General features: G+C 42.1%; 1 pseudogene across 1 annotated transcript in view; it reads left to right on the top strand.

Annotated features, from left to right (window-relative positions):
- LOC308077575 (cadherin-7-like) overlaps nt 1-19,016 on the top strand; it is a 69,754-nt pseudogene extending 50,738 nt beyond the window's left edge. Inside the window, exons 8-12 of the transcript XR_013935029.1 lie at nt 3,877-4,013; nt 6,142-6,263; nt 7,465-7,582; nt 11,848-12,108; nt 18,451-19,016. The product of XR_013935029.1 is annotated as a cadherin-7-like (transcript). The remainder of the gene's footprint in view (nt 1-3,876; nt 4,014-6,141; nt 6,264-7,464; nt 7,583-11,847; nt 12,109-18,450) is intronic.
- Nucleotides 19,017-19,738: the final 722 nt, after the last annotated feature.

Below are 19,738 nucleotides of genomic sequence, written 5' to 3'. Positions count from 1 at the left end.
GTAACTAAGTACATTTACTCAAGTACTGTACTTAAGTACAATTTTGAGGTATTCATTTTTTTACTTTACTGGAGTATTTCCAATGTTCAGTACTTTTACTTAGGAGGCAAATATTGTACTTTTTACTCCACTACAATTATTTGAAAACTTTAGTTACTAGTTACTTTGCAGATATAAAAGTATTACATTATAAAACATACATTAACCATCCTATTCTATACCTCGGCTATTTGAAAATAGCAGATCTACAAGCTCACAACGCGTCGCATCTGCTATTTTCAAACATTTCAGTATACTTTTACTGTGCGGGTCTCAAAATGTTGAGGCCCCCCACACACACACACACACCCCTCCCCCCAGCAGAGAGCTGGAGAGTGGCAGGTGTTGCAGATCGCGGCTGCTGCACCTTGCCGTGTGTCAGAGTGTCAGAGTGCTGTGGCCTGTTGGGTGACATTGTTGTCACCGTGCATCGTCGGGGGCGATGCATTGTTGACATGATGCCACTGGAGAGCAGTGGTGACTACAGCTACTTAAGTACTGCACATAAGTACAATTTTGAGGTACTTTGACTTTACTGGAGCATTTCCAATTTTCAGTACTTGTACTTCTACTCCCCTACATCTCAGAGGCAAAATATTGTACTTTTACTCCACTACCATGATTTGAAAACTTTAGTCACTAGTTACTTTGTAGATTTAGATTATTGTTACAAAACACACATTAACCACTTCAGCCCTATGTACATTTAGGCCATTTGAAAATAGCCGATCTACAAGCTCACAATAAGCTGCGATGCGACGCATTGTGAGCCTGTAGATCTGCTATTTTCAAAGGATGTTTAGACATTTTATACATCTGAAAACGTGTGAAATAGGACATTCTGCATAATGACTACTTTCTACTTTTGGTGCTTTGAGTACATTTTGACACCAATACTTTTGTACTTTTATTCAGTATATTTTGAATTCCGGACTTTTACCTGTAACGGAGGAGTTCTATATTCCAGTGTTGATACTTTTCCTTAAGTAGAAAATGTGAATACTTTTTCCCACCACTGTTGGAGAGGCCAATTTCAACTATCTCTAGTAAATACTGTAGTAGGATTTAAATTCATTTAGTGGGGTTAAATTGGCTCATAATACTTTGGCCCCCAAAACCAGCCCATGCTGTTGGTAACACCGTGGCCCAAAAGAGGCCATGCATTATTCACTCATGTTTTGGGTCTGTTTGTTTACCATTCATCACAACACAGCAATCAGTCTCATTAGGCCTGAGGAGGCACGCTGAGCTGAACACAGACGTGATAAACATTCCTCTGTTAGGCAATTTCACATCGTCTATTATCTGGAAGAAAAAATAAATAAAAAGAAGAATTTCGGATTTAACCCTTTCAAACCAGGGACGCATTTGTGTAACCACTTTAATCATTATCTTGTACTTTGGCTATTCAAATATAGCAGATCTACAAGCTCATAGCGCGGCACTCTACGAGCTTGTAGATCTGCTACTGTATTTTTGAAAAATCGTGAAACTGTTTTTTACATGTTTTATTCAAATCTTTGCTTCTGGGGGGTCCCTGGAACAACATATTTTTCAGATGGGGTCCACGGCCAAATGCATATAATTTTGGGGGTCCTTGACATGAAAAAGTTTGAGAAGCACTGATATTATAGCAACATAAGTTTAAAAAAAAAAAAGGATTTAGAAGATATTTGTAGAATCCCCCAGAAGCAAAGATTTGAGTTAAAAAAAAGTTTGCTTTAAAAACATATATATATTCAAAGATGTGCACACATTTTCACGATCTTTCAAAAATAGCAGATCTACAAGCTCATAGAGTGCCGCGCTATGAGCTTGTAGATCTGCTATTTTTTGAATGGCCCAAAGATATCAAAAAATGGCACAGATGCGTTCCCGGTCTTAATGGGTTAACAATATTCCTTGTTTGAATGTTAAGAAACAGACTTAAGTAAAAATATCAATACTGCAATGTAGAGATACTCTGTTACAAGTTAAAAGTCCGGAATTCCAAAATGTACTTGAGTAAAAGTACAAAAGTATTAGCATCAAAATGTACTTGAAGTACCACAAGTAAAAGTAGTCTTATTCTTTTTTGCAGATTATGCAGAAAGCATGCATTCAATTCCATTTTCAGATGTATACAAATCATAAAGTATAGTTTTGGACCGTGACGGAGGCGCGCCGTCTCAAGTGAACTTGAGCCACGAGAGGCACCGCAGAGCGAGCTAAAGCCGACTGTTCCAAGTAAACGTACCGACAGGCACGTAAAACGTAAATAAAATCATGTTTTGGCGAGAGCGTTTGCCCCAACTGCCACTCAAAGTGGCTACTGGCCAATCACAGCGCGTCCTCGCACAAGCGGTATAGGTTTTGGGATGACGCTACAAGACGTCATCAATACTAGGAGTTATGTGACTACCCGTCCCGAAATTCGCGGGACAGTCTCGAAATTGTACCATCTGTCCCGCGTCCCGCACCTGCAGGGCAATGTCCCGAAAATCAAAGATATGAAAAAAAAATATATATATATATTTGATTTGATGATAAATTGGTAAAATCAGGCAAAAATAAGAATTAAATAACATAACTCTAACCTAACCCTAATCCTAAAGCCGAAATAAAGAAACCAAAAACTAAAAAACTAAAAAAAAACAATCCGCCCAGAACCGCGAATCGCCGCGCGTGCATGTGTCCCGCGAAACGGGTTCATATGTCCCTCAATGGGCCTGTTTGAAGGTGGTCACCCTAACTAGGAGCAGTACAATTATATTTACAGAAAGACGGAGAGGTCGGTAATTTATTTTGGCAAGCTAGAAGACTCCAGTTGCAAATTGCAGACATACATGTGCTCTCTCATGGCGGTTTTGAAGGTTTAAGCCCAATCAGAGCCCAGTTAACTCTCATTATAAAAATGTTAAAGTTAAAGTATTTAACATGTACTGTATGTGAAAAATAAATCATTGATGTACATGCATGTGTCCTACTTGTAGTGTGTGCATTGAACAAGAACTTTGATCAGTCCACAGATGCTCTCATACGGCTAGCCACTCTGTAAAAAAAGCAGTGGTGGATAAAGTACTCAAATGTTTTACTTAAGTAAAAGTATCAATACTGCAATGTTACAAATACAAGTCCGGAATAAAACAAAATACATGAGTAAAAGTACAAAGGTATTGGTATCAAAATGTACTTAAAGTACCAAAAGTAAAAGTACTAAAATGTTTGAAAATAGCAGATACAAGCTCACAAGGCGTCACATCGCGACGCATTGTGAGCTTGTATCTGCTATTTTCAAATAGCCTAGGTATAAGATGTTAATGTGGTTAATGTAATAATTGATATCTGCCTAGTAACTAAAGTTATCAAATAACTGCAGTGGAGTAAAAGTACAATATTTGCCTCTGAGATGTAGTGGAGTAGAAGTAAAAGTATTGAAAATTGGAAATACTCCAGTAAAGTAAAAGTACCTCAAAATTGTGCTTGAGTACAGTACTTGAGTAAATGTACTTAGTTACTTTACACCACTACTGGTCCACAGACAGACAGACTCTCATACGGCTATAGCCACTCTGTAAAAACAGTACTTCACATCATGTGCATGATTCCCCTGCGGTATCGTGCCTTCTCTGTGTGCCTTTGTTAGAGTGTGTGTGTGTGTGTGTGTGTGTGTGTGTGTGTGTGTGTGTGTGTGTGTGTGTGTGTGTGTGTGTGTGTGTGTGTGTGTGTGTGTGTGTGTGTGTGTGTGTGTGTGTGTGTGTGTGTGTGTGTGTGTGTGTGTGTGTGTGTGTGTGTGTGTGTGTGTGTGTGTACTACTGCTCGCTAACTGTTACATCATGGTGATTTTTGTCTTCTTAGATATGCAATCGACAGAAGCAGCGACGTCAGAAGAGCTTTCCAAATAGACCCACACAACGGGACCGTGACGGTGGCCAAACCTCTGGACAGAGAGACCGCCAACTGGCACAACGTGACTGTAGAGGCCAAGGAGACGAGTAAGTACGGTGTGGTATCGTTAAATACATAAGCATGGTAACACATTGAGACCTGAAGCCGATTCTACACGTCTCCTAAATCTCAACAGTATTCTGAAAAAACGTATGTTTCTATATCAGTGGTGCTCAATCTTTTTCATGTCAAGGACCCCCAAAATTATATGTGTTTGGCCGCGGACCCCCATCAAAATATTTAGTTCCAGGGACCCCCCAGAAGCAACGATTTGAGTTAAAAAATGTTCGCTTTAAAAATATATATATATTCAAAGATTTGCACAAATTTTCACGATTTAAAAAAAAATAGCAGATCTACAAGCTCGTAGCGCGGCACTCGGTGCCGCGCTACGAGCTTGTAGATCTGCTATTTTTGAATAGCCCAAAGTGTAAAATAATGCTTTTTAGCTCAAATCAAAAAATGACACAGTTACAGGTCTTAATGGGTTAAAGTTCTCAAGTCGCCACGACTGATGTCATTCTTTCGGACTTCCATAGAAGCCAGTATGACTTCTATGACAGTGGTTCTCAACCTGTGGGTTGGGACCCCCAGGGGGGGTCCCCACATGATATAGTGAAGTGACTATTTAAGGACTTTTAAGACCTTTTTAAATACCTAAAAATCTAAAGTAATTAACAAACTAATAGCTGCAAACATGGGCCAAATTGTCAAATGATATAAGAAAAGATTTTGAAAATAGCCGATCTACAAGCTCATCACATCTACAGCTCACAATGCCGAGGCGCAACGCAAGGCATTGTGAGCTTGTAGATCTGCTATTTTCGCCTCAACTCCTACAATCTAAGGTCTTGTCAGGGTGGGGGGTCCCCAGTTCAACTAGGATTATTTTGAGGGGTCACAGCCTGAAAAGGTTGAGAACCAGCGTTCTATGAACTCATGTCGCGCAACGAAAATAGCAGATCTACAAGCACACAACACGTCGCAGCGCGACGTGTTGTGAGCTTGCAGATCGGCTATTTTCGGTCATTAGTTGGGCTATATTTAGATTAAAGAGTAGTGGTCAAACTAGCGATACAATACATCGTCTTCCCGTGAACATGAATAAAACGTCTCAGAAATATCATAAAAGAAAAATGTAAAGCCTCAGTCTGTGATTTCTTCAACTGGTTGGGCTGGTATGTAAGAACAGCAGCAACATAAGGTTTAGAATGATAATACCTAAACATCACCATTACATTCTCAGTCATGAGATTTTATATTGTGCTTTTTTTCCATGCATAAGTATATTCTGGTGTAGATGAGAAAGCCATAAACCATATGTCTGGCAGTAATGTCTTGATTATAAATCTAAATTGTCACCCTGGAAGAAAGCAAAACATTCAACTCCTTTGTGTAAAGGATGTGTTTTATAGCCGTGTGTCCATATGGTTCTGCCTCCTGTCTGGTTTTCAAAAGAATATTTAAGCCATTTAATCCGGGAACGCATTTGTGTCATTTTAGATCTGAGCAATAACCATTATTTTTTTATACCTTGGCTATTCAACAAGCTCATAGCGCTGCACACAAGTTTGTATAGAGCTGCTATTTTTGAAAAATCTTGAACATTTGTGCAAATCTTTGAGTACATTTTTTTTTTTTCAAACAACATTTTTAATTCAAATCTGGGGGGTCCCTGGAACAGCATAATAAGCATAAAAACATATAATCTTGCGTGGTCCTTGACAAGAAAAGGTTTGAGCACCACTGATATAGAAACAATAGCTTTTTCAGAAAAAAAGTATGACATTTGTCGAGACATTTGTTCGCTTTAAAAAAATACATATTCAAAGATGTGCACAACATTTTCACGGTTTAAAAAAAATAGCAGATCTACAATATGAGCTTGTAGATCTGCTATTTTTGAATAGCCAAAGCAATCTAAAAATGACACAGATGCGTTCCCGTATTAAAGGGGCTAAGACACCGAGTGCCCATGCTTTTCTCCTGTTTTTTTATCATTGTCCTTCAGTTTTTTTCACCACAGTTGTAATTCAAGGAGACATGAACACTAGTTTGTCACTCTGAAGTATTGTTTTGACAGAGCCGTTACAAAGCATTTATGATACAGCATCGTGATGCACCCGATGGACTCTCTATAGCTAAATGTCTCTATCTTTTCTTCCCAAACTACAGAACAGGACCATTTATCCTCCGTCGTGCCGGTGTTCATCAAAGTGCTCGACATTAACGACAACGTGCCGCGCCTCGCCAAAGATTACCGGCCGTTTATCTGTGAAGGGACTCAGGCGGGAGAGGTACGTATATCCTGATGCGTTAATTCTGGCAGTCAATGTGTTGTTAATGGGTTAAAATGTCATATAATTGTTACTGCTGGATGGTAGGACTACAATATATACAATATATACAGTATATACAGTATATACAGTATATACAGTACACTGATACCATCATTATCTGTGGAGCTGCTGAAACGTCAAGTCTGAGTGTCACATGTCAGAGGATGAGGCTTTCCTTTTTATATGAATATACATTTAAATTTCAAATTCATATTTTCATATGAATATTTTGTTATATCGCTGTTGCCGGGCAGAAACCTCTTATCTCCATAATCTAACTTTCTGTGTTTTTTCCATAAATGAACGCCCTACTTTGATCACACTACGGCATCACACAAAAGCATCAAAAGTTGTAGATCTGCTGCTTCTGATATACTTTTGAATGTGAATGGTGAAAAGTCACAGTGTTGGACGTATGAGGTTTCGACCAGACAGAGAGACGATATGGTACCAAGGTTATTATAGTTAACCAAAACTAACATTGAAAATACTTTTTCGTTAACCGAACTAAATAAAAAAACTACAATAAAAAAGTAAGCGATAACTAACTGAAACTGTATTGTGTGTTTACAAAACTAACAAAAAAAAACCCTGAAATGACAGACACAATGCCTTTAGTTTTGGTTTGTGGATGGTTGGTGGTTCATCTGTAACTGAATACATATTTAAATGCTACCTTTTGTTAAGTTTTTATTACACAAATGCACCTGACAAATAATCCAAAGAATAAAAATAAAAAATAAAAAACACGAAAACTAATAAAAATGTACTAAAACTATTAGCATTTAAAAAAAAAAAAAATAATAAAAACTAGCAAATCCGCTCTAAAAACGAATTAAAACTCACTTAGAGTAGAAAAACAAATATTCAAAACTAACTAAAAATAAAAAAATCCAAACTATTATAACCTTGTATGGTACAACCTTGAGCATGTTGTCCTTATATTACAACTGTGTGTGTGTGTGTGTGTGTGTGTGTGTGTGTGTGTGTGTGTGTGTGTGTGTGTGTGTGTGTGTGTGTGTGTGTGTGTGTGTGTGTGTGTGTGTGTGTGTGTGTGTGTGTGTGTGTGTGTGTGTGTGTGTGTGTGTGTGTGTGTGTGTGTGTGTGTGTGTGTGTGTGTGTGTGTGCGCGCGCGCATGTGCGTGTGTGTGTTATTCAGGTCATTCAGCTGCTCAGTGCCGTGGATCCAGATGACCCCGTGGAGGGTCACCACTTCTACTTCTCCATGGTCCCAGAGAAGCACATCAACCCCAACTTCACCATCAGAGATAATCAAGGTCATAAAATGTTCCTTTAATAACATAAACCCTCCAGAAAAACACTACAATCCTTGATTAAAAAAAAACTATTTTCCACATTAAAGGGATAGTTCACCCAAACAATGTTTTTTTCCCCTATGGATTAGTCACCCACCCATGGAGACTATATACGACGTATATATACGAATATACGATGAATTCATGGAATTCATCGTATATTTGATGGCAGCGGTTCCGGTAGGAGACACAAAGGAGACTTTTTGTGTCTCCTACCGGAACCGCTGTCGGTCATCAAATTATTGCCTTAGGAATGAGACAAAAACTAATAAATATCCATGAATTCTGGGGTCACTAAATCGGTATAGGAAAAATAACACAATTTGGTGAACTATCCCTTTAAGCTAATCGTCTGAGGACCCCCCCCCCCCTCAAACCTTTTGGGGGTTTTGTTTCATCATGCTCATTTTGTGCAACGCAACGTGTAATGAAACTGTAAAAAAGTGTCCACAGCTGAGCTGTAACTAGCTGGAGTCAAAACTACTCAAATTGAAGCAATTTAGAGTTTCATAATAGCCTGTGTGCACAAACAATACTGGAGCATTCCTTTGTGGCCGTTTTTTTTTTTAGAGACAACAATACGTTTTTGAAATGTTATAACATACTTTTTTTTAAACCAACAAACAAACAGCGATGCAGAAGAGTTTCAAAATGACCGTCTCTTCTCACGAGAGTTTCTCTCTGTGGAAATCTCAAATGTGACGACGAAAACTAGATCATCGTATAAGTTCCTTAATTCTTTTAGACCAGGCACGCATCTGTGTCATTTTCTTTGGCTATTCAAAAAATCGAGATCTACAAGCTCATAGCTCATAAAATCGTAGATTTTATAAATTTTTAACTCAAATGTTTGCTTCTGGGGGTCCCTGGAACAACATATTTTGAGATGGGGGTCTGCGGCTACATACATATCATTTTGAGGGGTCCTTGACATGAAAAGGTTGGAGCACCACTGCTATAGCAACATACTGTTAGGATTTAGGAAACCATTTTTAGATTATGTATATATATGGTCGCGGATCTCAAAAGGTTTTGTTCCAGGGGACCCCCCCCCCCCACCCCCAAAGCACAGATCGGAGTTAAAAACTAAGAAAAACGCTTTAAAGCATATATATTCAAAAAATTGCAACAAATGTCCACGATTTTTCCCCCAAAAATGCAGATCTACAAACTCATAGCGCGGCACTCGGTGCCGCGCTATGAGCTTGTAGATCTGCTATTTTTGAATAGCCCAAATAAGTCTATAAAAATGACACAGATGTGTTCCCGGTCTGAATGGGTTAAGCTGGCTGGCAGGCAGGGTAGATTCTGCACATATTGCTGCTATTCTATAGACCCTCAAGCTAAAGTTGTTTTGGAAAAATCTCTGCTCTATAAATGTATTGCAGAGAGAGAGAGAGGCAGACTGGAGAGAACTTTCTGCAGGAGTTATAGTTATACCAGTTGGTTCTCAAACTTGTTCATGTCAAGGACCCCCCAAGATGATATGTATTTGGCTGCGCCCCCCCCCCCCCCCCATTTCAAAAACATTTTGTGCCAGGGATTTTTCAAAAATAGCTGATCTCACTTTACACAGTGCAAAGCAACGTGTAATGAAATGGCAAAAAAGTGGCCACAGCTGAGCTGTAACTATAGCTGGAGTCAGCTTCTGCTATTTTTTGCCAAAATATGAAATAATGGTTAAAGTGGTTAAAATGATTGTGACGCTATTTTAACTAATTCCGCTGGGGACCCCCTGGGACAAGCTAGCTAAGCTTGTAGATCTGCTACTTCTGAGTGATGCTGTATGATCAATAGGGCCTTAATTTATGAAAAAAATAAACACAAAATAGCTACAATATGGAGATCGGGGATAGGCCTAAGAGGTTTTCACCCGAAACCAACGATATCTAGCATTTTGGTGAAAGTGACACCTCCCTCTGACAGGGTTATTGAAGGGATGAAGGGGAAATGATGTCAAAATAGCTATTGGCTGTTTGAAGATCTCCTGCAAACTAGCAGCATATTGGGGGAAATTGAAGGTGAAGTATTGAGGGACATCGATTACCAAAATGGAGGCACAGGGAATTTTAGAAATTCCGTTTTTTGAACTGACTGTATATGAAGATGTAATTTTATTATAATAGGATTCACTTCGTCCTCAAATACTGTCATGGATACGAGTAGTGAAGGTAGTAAGAGCCCAGAATGGTTAACCCATTAATGCCGGGGACGCATCTGTGTCATTTTTCACATTTTTTCCACGAACCATTATTTTATACTTTTGGCTATTCAAAAATAGCAGATCTACAAGCTCATAGCGCGGCACCGAGTGCCGCGCTATGAGCTTGTAGATCTGCTATTTTTGAAAAATCTTGAAAATGTGTTCAAATCTATGAATATATTTATGTTTAAAGGGAATAAGTTTTACTCAATTCTTTGCTTCTGGGGGTCCCTGGAACAACATATTTTCAGATGGGGGTCCGTGGCCGAATACAATTTTTGGGGGTCCTTGACATGAAAATGTTTTGAGAACCACTGATGTATAGTAACATAATATTTATGTTTTTTTTTTCAACAAGACATTTTAGAATCCCCCAGAAGCAAAAATTTGAGTTACAAATGTTCGCTTTAAAACAATATATATATATATCAAAGATTTGCACAAATGTTCACTATTTTTCCAAAATAGCAGATCTACAAGCTCATAGCGCGGCAGCTTGTAGATCTGCAATTTTTTTAATAGTTCAAAGAAATCTAAAAATGACACACAGATGCGTTCCTGGTCTTAATGGGTTAAAATAGTCTGTGAGAGAGAATGGACTGAGATGTTTGACTGCATGTGGCAAAGTTAAGTTTCAGTGTTCTATATGCAGGAGGGAGCATTCGGGTGTTTTTCTTTTCTCTAGGAAAGCATTCAAGCCCCAAAAACAGCCACCAGTGACTGTTACTGTTATGACTGAAATGAACACTAATGACTCATATTTCCATATGCCACGAGGAATATTCCACTATATTGTATTTCGTGCAACCCCCAAAACAATTTAAATAAAATTCCACCGTAAACAGCAGAAATATGATTTGACAAGCCTGTTGCGTGTTCACACACCTCGGCTCTGCTCCTCTGAATCACATTTAACCCATTGAGACCGGGAACGCATCTGTGTCATTTTAAGATTAATTTGGGCTATTCAAAAATAGCAGATCTACAAGCTCATAGCGCGGCAACGAGTGCCGCGCTTTGAGCTTGTAGATCTGCTTTTTTTTTTCTTCATGAAAATGTGTGCAAATCTTTTAATATCGATTTTTCGAAAGTGAACTTTTTTTTAAAACTCTGTTACAACTTCTGGGGGTCCCTGGAACAATATATTTTGAGATGTGGGTCCACGGCCAAAATTCATATCATTTTGGGGGGTCCCTGACATGAAAAAGTTTGATTAATTATAGCAACATAATTGTTTTTCAAAGACATTTGTAGAATCCCCCCAGAAGCAAAGATTTGAGTTAAAAATATTCACAAATGTTCTTTTTTTTTCAAAAATAGCAGATCTACATGCTCATAGCGCGGCACTCGGTGCCACTCTATGAGCTTGTAGATCTGCTATTTTTGAATGGCCCAAAGAAATAAATAAAAAATGACACCGATTCTTTCCCGGTCTAAATGTCTTAAGCATGTCTACACGCTGGTTATGTTTCTAAGTGGAAAACACCTGGGTTCTCACTGTGTGTGGGAGCAACTTTTTCTGTTAGTTCTCAAGGATCACTCACCTCTTCTCACTGTGTTTAATCTCTGACTCGGTGAGACTTTATATCAACAGGATAGATCACCCTCAAAATGACTTTTATATGGATTAGTCACCCCATGGAGACTTGAATTCATGGATATTTTTTGTCACATTCCTAAGACGATAATTTGATGACAAGCGGACCAGTAGGCATCACATTATTGTCTTAGGAATGCAAGAAAAAAAAAATACAAATCCATGAAGTCTATGAACTATCCCTTTAACCCATTAAGACCTGTGAGAAAATACTTTTTCATTTCAAGGAGATGTTTTGTTCCAGGGACCCCCAGAAGCAAAGATTTGAGTTCAAAATGTTCGCTTTAAAAATATATATATATTCAATGATTTGCACAGATTTTTCAAACATAGCAGATCTACAAGCTCATAGTGCGGCACGAAGTTTTGGGGTGAACTATCCCTTTAACCCCTGACTCTATCCCCCCCCCTCCCTCACAACAACAGACAACACAGCGGGCGTGGTGGCGCGGCGGAGCACCTTCACCCGCAAGGACCGCACCCAGTACCTGCTGCCCGTGGTGCTCACCGACAGCGGGACGCCGGCCCTCTCCAGCACCAGCACCCTGCTGGTCAGCGTGTGCAGCTGCCACCCGGCGGGCCACTGCCCCACGGGGGGCGGGGGGGGGGTGGAGGCCCTGTCCCTCTCCATGGGCCTCAGCCTGCACACCCTGCTGGCTCTGCTGGTCTGCCTGGCAACACTGACAGGTGAGGGGGAAAGGAGGATTACCATTGGATAATAGAGATTATGCACAGGCCCTCACTTCTCCCCTGGGATACGCCCCCAGGGGCGGACTTAAAGAGTCTACACCATGAAAATCACTTTTTTCTTGTTTTTTTTAAATTCAGTCATTCCTTCTCATTTCATGGATTTCCAGAATGGGCGTGTCTGAACAGGCGATCTCAGAATGGCAATGTTTATGATGTCATAAACATTTTTTGATGGCAAACCCAATGTTAAATGAAAAGTGCCCGAATCGCTCCGAAACTTTTTCTACCCCCCCTAAGTGGGGGTCTACGAACAAATACTTCGGGCTCTGATTTTGGCTCCGCCCCCCGGAAGTGGGTGAAACAGGCACCTCAAACACTTGGTGGAATTGTTCAAAAATGTTCAAAGTGTTTTTTTTTCGATTTTGTATTTTTCTTAGATGCTTCTTTTTATGCAGAATTTTTCCATTTTTTTTTTTTTTTTTAATATTTTTTTAAAATATTTTTTTTTATTAACAGACACAATTGACTTGGGATGAGTATATCTGAGTGATGATTTAGGCTCAAACCTTTTGAAAAAGGTTTGAGGGACATACACCATATGATATAAAAAAAAAAAAAAAAAAAAAAAAAAATCATGGTGTAGCTCCTTTAAGGATCTGGAGGCCCCAGGCGAACGGTAGTATGAGACCCCCTCCACAGATTATTTTTTAACAGAATAGATGTAATTTCCAGTATTCTGGTGCATTTTGGGAGTTTGATACTTTTATCAGACTTTAATAACATGGGATCCATTAAAAAGCTAAAAGTAGGGCTACAGAAATGTATTTTATTTTTTTCATGAGGCCCCCTAACTCTTGAGGCCCCAGGCGGTCGCCTAACCTTGCCTACAGTTAAGTCCGCCACTGTAACGCCCCCCTCATCTAGACTGAGTGGCGGCACGTTGAGCAGCGTGAAGCGTGTTTGGAAGCGCTCGTTGGAAATCGCTCAACGGTCCTGCGTACCACCTGCAGTGGTGGGAAAAGTACTCAAATTCTCTACTTAAGTAAAAGTACCAATACTGCAATATAAACATACTCTGTTACAAGTAAAAGTCCAGAATTCAAAAATTTACTTGAGTAAAAGTACAAAAGTATTGGCATCAAAATGTACTTAAAGTACCAAAAGTAAAAGTACTAAATATTTGAAAATAGCAGATCTACAAGCTCACAACGCGTCGCGATGCGACGCGTTGTGAGCTTGTAGATCGGCTATTTTCAAATAGCCTAGGTATAAAATAGGGTTAAAGTGGTTAATGTATGTTTCATTATATCATAATTTATATCTGAAAAGTAACTAGTAACTAAAGTTTTCAATTAATTTAAGTGGAGTAAAAGTACAATATTTGCCTCTGAGATGTAGTGGAGTAGAAGTAAAAGTATTGGAAATTGGAAATACTCAAGTAAAGTACAAATACCTCAAAATTGTACTCAAGTACAGTACTTAAGTAAATGTACTTAGTTACTTTCCACCACTGACCACCTGTTTCTAAATGTCACACGACAGCAGGACGCTGCTTTAGTGAAAACGAGCGCTTCCAAACTCGGACACTTAGAAAAAGAATCACCTGCACGGAATTTCTTGACAAAAAGTAGCAACAACAACAACAACAACAACATAACTACGGTGGATTTTTATTAACACATCGGGTGCCAAACACGGTCTGAACCGTGTTTGCGCAGAGTAGCGGTCCGGTGCCGAACACGGTCCAGACCGTGAAATATGTCTTTTTGTTTTTTTCGTTTTTCTTCACACGGGCGGGGCTAGAGCAGCTCTGGGAGTACCCATTGTGATCTTGAGAAGGATAGGCCAGATAGATCACCGGAACAAAAACATGGCTCCCATCCACTTCCTGTCTATTTCCTTCTTTAAAACATCTCAGAATCTGTTTCCGGTGGGGAAAACCGGTCATGCGCGATGCGCGATCCCCCCCCATTGTAACTCGCGAGTGAAATGTTATCGTTCCAGGCTGTAGCCAGGGTCATCGCGCAACATGAATGGATGTTTTTTTTTACATGGATTTGCTCCTCGTGGAGTCTAGAGCTTTAAACAGCAAAGCGCAGTCAATGGGGAGAATGCTGGCACCCAACGTAAGTTGTTATGAAAAAATTCTGGCACCCAATGTGTTAAACAACAACTTTGCGGATAGAAAGAGGATAATTCAAGCTTTCAGAACAGCTGCCATGTTGGTGAGTTTAACGTTGTTTAATATAATCAGACAGGACTTTTCTGTTTGGATGTATGGGCTGTTAGGGCCAGAAAGTATTTTTTTGCCACTCAGTAGGCGTTCCTGCATAACTTCCGGGTACGATGATGTCACGCGCATAGCCTCTATATCTCAAAGTGGGCTCCGGTCCTTGGAGGGACCATACCCTAGGTGGGGTTGGTGAAAGGGCCTTTCTGTGTGGAGTTTGCATGTTCTCCCCGTGTCTCCTAGGGTAGGTACCCTCACACAAAACATGCAGTAATCCTGGTCTCTATACTGCCTCCCCCTGGTCAGCCGGGGCGCCTGATGGAGGGGAAAGGAACTGGTTGGAATAACGTGTTCCTTCCACGCGCTACGTCCTACCGGGGAAACTCTCTCCTGTCAGGTGATAAGAAGCTGCGTCCTACCGGGGAAACTCCCCTCTGTCAGGTGACAAGAAGCTACGTCCTACCGGGGAAACTCTCTCCTGTCAGGTGATAAGAAGCTGCGTCCTACCGGGGAAACTCCCCCCTGTCAGGTGACAAGAAGCTACGTCCTACCGGGGAAACTCTCTCCTGTCAGGTGACAAGAAGCTACGTCCTACCGGGGAAACTCTCTCCTGTCAGGTGATAAGAAGCTGCGTCCTACCGGGGAAACTCCCCCCTGTCAGGTGATAAGAAGCTACGTCCTACCGGGGGAAACTCCCCCCTGTCAGGTGATAAGAAGCTACGTCCTACCGGGGAAACTCCCCCCTGTCAGGTGATAAGAAGCTACGTCCTACCGGGGAAACTCTCTCCTGTCAGGTGACAAGAAGCTGCGTCCTACCGGAGACACTCCCCCCTGTCAGGTGATAAGAAGCTACGTCCTACCGGGGAAACTCTCTCCTGTCAGGTGATAAGAAGCTACGTCCTACCGGGGAAACTCTCTCCTGTCAGGTGATAAGAAGCTACGTCCTACCGGGGAAACTCCCCCCTGTCAGGTGATAAGAAGCTACGTCCTACCGGGGAAACTCTCTCCTGTCAGGTGACAAGAAGCTACGTCCTACCGGGGAAACTCCCCCCTGTCAGGTGATAAGAAGCTACGTCCTACCGGGGAAACTCTCTCCTGTCAGGTGACAAGAAGCTACGTCCTACCGGGGAAACTCTCTCCTGTCAGGTGATAAGAAGCTACGTCCTACCGGGGAAACTCTCTCCTGTCAGGTGATAAGAAGCTACGTCCTACCGGGGAAACTCCCCCCTGTCAGGTGATAAGAAGCTACGTCCTACCGGGGACACTCCCCCCTGTCAGGTGATAAGAAGCTACGTCCTACCGGGACACTCCCTCCTGTCAGGTGATAAGAAGCTACGTCCTACCGGGGACACTCCCCCCTGTCAGGTGATAAGAAGCTACGTCCTACCGGGGACACTCCCTCCTGTCAGGTGATAAGAAGCTACGTCCTACCGGGGAAACTCCCCCTTGTCAGGTGATAAGAAGCTACGTCCTAACGGGGAAACTCCCCCCTGTCAGGTGATAAGAAGCTACGTCCTACCGGGGACACTCCCCCCTGTCAGGTGACAAGAAGCTACGTCCTACCGGGGAAACTCCCCCCTGTCAGGTGATAAGAAGCTACGTCCTACCGGGGAAACTCCCCCCTGTCAGGTGATACTGTAAGAAGCTACGTCCTACCGGGGAAACTCCCCCCTGTCAAGTGATAAGAAGCTACGTCCTACCGGGGAAACTCCCCCCTGTCAGGTGACAAGAAGCTACGTCCTACCGGGGAAACTCCCCCCTGTCAAGTGATAAGAAGCTACGTCCTACCGGGGAAACTCCCCCCTGTCAGGTGATAAGAAGCTACGTCCTACCGGGGAAACTCCCCCCTGTCAGGTGATAAGAAGCTACGTCCTACCGGGGAAACTCCCCCCTGTCAAGTGATAAGAAGCTACGTCCTACCGGGGAAACTCCCCCCTGTCAAGTGATAAGAAGCTACGTCCTACCGGGGAAACTCCCCCCTGTCAAGTGATAAGAAGCGTCCCGTTCACTCCTCATGCATTGAAGGAAGCATGAGCTCAGTTCTGGGCTCTCCCCAGGCTGGCAGAGGGAGAGTATTGCCCAGGATTGCAAGCTTAGAGGCAATTGGCACTGTGTGAAAAAATGGGTTACAAAATTATGGGATAAAAATTATAAGAAAAAAAAAAGGATGGTAATAATAATATGGTATATTGTTTTTTCAGCTGAACTTGTGTCAGTGTGAGCGCGAGTCTTGGCAAGTATATATAATTATCGTCCACAATAATAATACGATTTTCCTTCATAACAAAAAATCCCCACTTCTCTTTTTGAATAACTTTTTTGTTTGTTTTTGGTTTAAACTCACCGGTGTGCCTTTAAAACACTTTTTTTTTTGTATAAATGCTGAAAGCTTTGCAAAAAAACAAACAAACGCTTGTGTGATAATGAGCGTGTATGGGCTGCAGTACATCAGCACCTTAATGCCATCCTGGGACGTTGATGATGGGCTTTGCATAGTGAAGAGCTTCATTATGACCTCTGCTGCTCAGCGCCGTCTCCCCTCGTACCCACATCACATGAAAGATTAACCCCTTACCACCGGGAACGCATCTGTGTCATTTTAACATTCCCTGTGGGCTATTCAAAAATAGCAGATCTACAAGCTCATAGTGCCGCACTATAAGCTTGTAGATCTGCTATTTTTTTTTTGTTTATCGTGGAAATTTGTACAGAAAATAAAATATCTATCTCTATCTCTATCTCTAGATATAGAGATAGAGATATATAGATATATACTGTATATTTTTTACTCCAATATTTGCTTCTGGGGGTCCCTGGAACAACACATTTTGAGATGGGGGGTCCGTGGCCAAATCCATATAATGTTGGGGGTCCTTGATATGAAAAAGTTGGAGCACCACTGATATAGAAACATACTGTTAGGATTTAGAAAACATTTTTAGAAACGTATTTGGCCCACGGACCCCCATCTCAAAATGTGTTGTTCTAGGGAAGCAAAGATGAGAGTTACAAATGTTCGCTTTAAACATATATATTCAAAGATTTGCACAAAAGGTTCACGATAAAAAAAATAGCTATAGAAATAGCCAAAGAATAGCCAAAGTCTTAAAATGACACAGATGCGTTCCCGGATTGAAAGGATTAAAGGCAGCACCTCACTATGCTAACATTCCTGGAGAGACGAGCACACTCCACCGGCAAAACGACAACAAAACAAACACACACACACACACACACACACACACACACACACACACGACAATAAAACGCTGTTATGTTACATCAACTGTTTAACATTAATGTCTCCGTGCTGAAAAGAAGCAAGGCGAAAAAATCTGCTTTTTTAAAATTGTTTTCCTTCTCTTAGGCCTATGTTTGAGTTGAAATTAAAACAACGCTCAGCCTAATCATTTGACATTATGTGCTGAACTTGCTTTCCTTTTTTTACATCCTCGCCCCGAAAAACAAACAAACAAACAGATAAGATGGCAACCGGCCACCATCGTCTCTGTCGGGTGGAAACCTCATGCGTCCAAAACAGTTACTTTTGTGGAAAAAACTAAAAACAAGACTGACATTTAAATGTCATTTACAGGGTGACTACCAATATAAAGACAATGAGTGCATCTGTGTCTGTTTTAGTGTGTGTCTTGTTGTGTGTGTGTGTGTGCGCGCGTGCGTGTGTGTGCGTGTGCGTGTGTGTGAGTGAAATCTGACACCGCTGTGCTCTGCCACTTGTCCAGATCCCATAGTCTGAGAGGATGGCGATTCCTCAAAATGTGTCGGGAAGTGACGACTAGATATAAAAAAGCATCAAAAGTAGCAGATCTACAAGCTCGAAACGCGTCGCTTCTCGAGCTTGTAGATCTGCTACTTTTGATGCTTTTGAGTGACGCTGTAGTATGATCAAGTAGGACGTTAATTTACAAAAAAAAAACACACAAAAACCTAAAATATGAAGATAAGAGGTTTCTGCCCGACAGCGACAATATTCTATATTCCGAGTGCAGCCACTCCATCATCAAAGGCTCGCCCCCGGCCCTCTCTCTCTCCTCTCCTCTCCGGCCGTTTAAACCCTTAATGATCTCCAGCTGTGCTGTGTGTTCCAGGGCTGTCCGTCCTGATGCTGCTGCTGAGGAGACGCAGGAGGAGGAAGCAGCAGCGGCAGGAGGAGGACGAGGAGGTGGAGCTGCCCGACGCCGTCTTCTCGCAGAAGGTGCTGCGGTACGGGGAGCCTCCAGGGGGCGGCGTGGGGGCGGCAGGCCAGGTCCCGGTCCCGGTCCCCCTGCGTCGCCAACACCCCCGGCGGAGGGAGCGGAGGCTGCGGCGGGCGGACGTGGCGGCCAGCATACGCATGTCCCTGAGGCGGTCGCACCTCATCGGCCCCGAGGACGACGTCTTCAAGCAGTTCATCGTGGACCGGCTGGACGAGGCCGACGCGGACCCCTACGTCCCCCCGTTCGACTGCCTGAGGACCTACGCCTACGAGGGGTCGGGGTCCCCCGCGGGGTCCCTGAGCTCGCTGGAGTCCTGCGGCGCCGCTTTGGACTTTAATGTCTCCGAGCCTCAGCCTCCTCTGTGCAACAACAACAACGCAAACCCCCCCGCCCCCAGGCCGTACTTGGTACGGCTCACCCCCTGGTACGGTGCAGCGGAGGAAGAGACCAAATTCTGAACGTTTTTTGTTTTGTTTTTTTTGGGTAAAAAAGCAGGGTTCTTCAACAGGGGGGGTCCTCAGAGTTACTACAGGGGGGGGGGGGGGGAGACGCCAAATCGGTGCAGGGGGGGCAGACCAAGTACAAGCATGAATCCAACACAAGTGTATGAAGATATATCTATGACGTCTATGAAGAAAGTTTAATCTGCAACACAATTTTACACAATATGTCGGGGGTCCCTGCTTCATCCGTCTCTCAGCTAAGGGGTCCTTGGCCTGAAAAACATTGAAGACCCCTAGGTATAAAGCATTATGTTACAATAGCCTTATTCCACTGTTGTTGGAATATCCCCGTGTTATCCTTGTACAGTATATGTAAAGGTCAAATCCTCAGTGTTAACTGATCTGTGAGTGTAAAAAATGAACTCAATGGACCGGCATCTATTTTTACCAGCTTGCCAGGAAAAGACCAAAGAAATAAACTACAGATGTTTAAGTTGAAACGTACACATTCCTAGATTAATAACAATGCCATTTGCCATGTCTCTGAAACAGTGTTCAAAGGAGTTGCACGTGTTATTTAATACTGCAGTTTTTATTGTTTAGCTTGTCGCAAGCTGGTAATAATGTTTTTCTTGTTACTACATGGTTCTGCGGGAGCCATAAGAGGGTTATAGCCATCTATAAGAGGGTCTGTGTGTCTGTCTCTGTGTGTGTGTTTGTCCGGATCTAATCGTGCA

This window comes from Gymnoscopelus braueri, assembly GCF_963280865.1.
Source record: "Gymnoscopelus braueri genome assembly, chromosome: 21".
Classification (NCBI taxonomy): Eukaryota; Metazoa; Chordata; class Actinopteri; order Myctophiformes; family Myctophidae; genus Gymnoscopelus; species Gymnoscopelus braueri.
The sequence above is the reverse complement of the archived record's forward strand: the minus strand, read 5'-3'. Positions and strand labels throughout refer to the sequence as shown.